Consider the following 2,328-nt stretch of genomic DNA (forward strand, 5'->3'; position numbering starts at 1 on the left):
TGATTTCAGAATCCCTCCCCCCCCCCTTGCAAACTCCCCAAGGCGAGTCGGGGGACGGAGAGAGCGGGAGCGGGAGAAAGCCCCGCGGGAGCTTCGGGCCGCCGCTACCCCGCCTGCTCGGCGGAGCCCGATCCCGCGGAGGTCACACGAATCCCAGCCCGCGCAACGGCGACGCCAGCCTGCCTGCCCGCCCGCCCGCCTGCCAGCCAAAGCTCCCTCAGCGCGCAGCCAAAGCCACTGGGCGGCTGGGAGGGAGGGGAGGAAGGAGGGAGGGGAGGGGACAGGGGGAGGGAGCCTCCGCCGCTGCCGCCGCCTCGCTCGCTCCAGTCGCCCGGAGACCGCCGAAGCTTTGGCGATCTCCGCCGCCAACACCTGAGGGGGGAGGAAGAGGTGAGCCAGACGGCGGGAAAGGCCGGACCCGGCCCTGGAGACCCCGCGCACAGGCGCACACTCGCGCCCCGCGTTCACTCGGAAGTCGCCGGGCTCCCCAGGGTTCGGGGCAGGTAGGCGCCGACCAGTGTTCCCTCTAAGCTGAGTTAGTGTGAGCGAGCTCACAGTTTTTTAGCCTCTGGCTCAGACATTTTTGACTCAGCTCAGGAAGGAGGGCTCCAGAGCAGACTAATTTATGCAGCGGCCAAATTGCTCCCTCGCAACTTTAATGCCAGTACCTCACAAAGGAGAATTTTCGCTCATGAGACTCCACGGCTTAGAGGGAACATTGGCGCCGACGCTCCCTCTAAGCTGCGGAGGCTTGGGCAGTGTTCCCTCTAAGCTGAGTTAGTGTGAGCTGGCTCACAGTTTTTGAGCCTCCAGCTCACACATTTTTATCTGAGCTCAGGAAGGAGGGCTCCATTTATGCAAGCGCCAAATCGCCCACTCACAACTTTCACGCCAGTAGCTCCCCAAGTAGAATTTTTCCTCACAGGAGGACTCCACAGCTTAGAGGGAGCATTGGTCTCCGGAGCAAAAAGTCTACTTGGTGAGCTCCTGGCATTCAAGTAGTGACGCAGTGTTCCCGCTAAGCTGAGTTAGTGTGAGCCAGCTCACACTTTTTTAGCCTCCGGCTCACAGATTTTTGTCTTCGCTCAGGAAGGAGGGCTCCAGAGCTAATTGGTTTATGCAGTAGCGAAATCGCTGGCTCACAACTTTAAAGCCAGTAACTCACAAAGCAGAAATTTGGCTCAGAAGACTCCACAGCTTAGAGGGCACATTGGTGGTGAGTGAGAGTAAAGTAAATGTAAAGGTTCCCTTGCTCGAAAGCCAGTCGAATCCGACTCTAGGGTTGCGGCGCTCATCTCCGTTTCAAAGCCGAAGAGCCAGCGCTGTCCGAAGACGTTTCCGTGGTCATGTGGCCGGCATGACTAAACACCAAGGCGCACGGAACGCTGTTACCTTCCCACCAAAGTGGTACCAATTTCTTGCTTTCAAACTGCTAGGTTGGCAGGAGCTGGAACTAGAGATGGGAGCTCACTCCATCATGCAGCACCCGGGTCTCAAACTGCTGAACTACTGACCTTCCACAGCCTGCAGTTCAGTGTCTTAACCACTTGAGCCACCGCAGCTCCGAGTGAGAGTAGAATAATGGGAAAATCACAAGAAAGTGACAAGGATATGGTCATAGGAAGATCCTGCTGACAAGTTAATAGACAGCGTGACATATGTACCTGCGCCTGCAGTTTGTATTAATGTTTAAACAGCAGTCTTGTTTATGTATACTTGACTTATCTTTTAATAAAATTATTTTTTTTAAAAAAAAGTTGTGAGTGAGCAGTTTGGTGACTGCATCAGTTAGTTGGCTTTGGAGCCCCTCCTTCCTGAGCTAAGACAAAAAGCTGTGAGCCGGAGGCTAACAAACTGTGAGCTAGCTCACACTGACTCAGCTTAGAGGGAACACTGCTAGGCGCCCTCCAATTCCTGAAGGGAGGGTGACAGTGCTCCCTAGCAGTTCAAAAGCAAGAAATTGCAAGTAGGAAGGTAACAGCGTTCCGTTCGCCTTGGTGTTTAGTCATGCCGGCCACATGACCACGGAAACGTCTTCGGACAGCGCTGGCTCTTTGGCTTTGAAACGGAGATGAGCACCGCAACCCTAGAGTCGGACTCGACTGGCTTTCGAGCAAGGGAAACCTTTACCTTTTAAGGTGCTACTGGACTCTTGCCCTTTTCCACTTTTCTGCAGGTCTCCAGGTAGTCCAAGGAGAAACCTGGCTGAGGCACATAAATTTCAGCTAGTTGGGGTACCTGAGTGCAGTTTGAATTTCCCCTAATGCTTCTAGGCACAAACAGGCTTTCAACTGACTAGTCACTAGGCTGCATCCTCTCTTGACACAC

The sequence above is a fragment of the Gekko japonicus genome, unplaced genomic scaffold (genome assembly GCF_001447785.1).
Source record: "Gekko japonicus isolate JY-2015 unplaced genomic scaffold, Gekko_japonicus_V1.1 scaffold120, whole genome shotgun sequence".
NCBI classification, from domain to species: Eukaryota; Metazoa; Chordata; class Lepidosauria; order Squamata; family Gekkonidae; genus Gekko; species Gekko japonicus.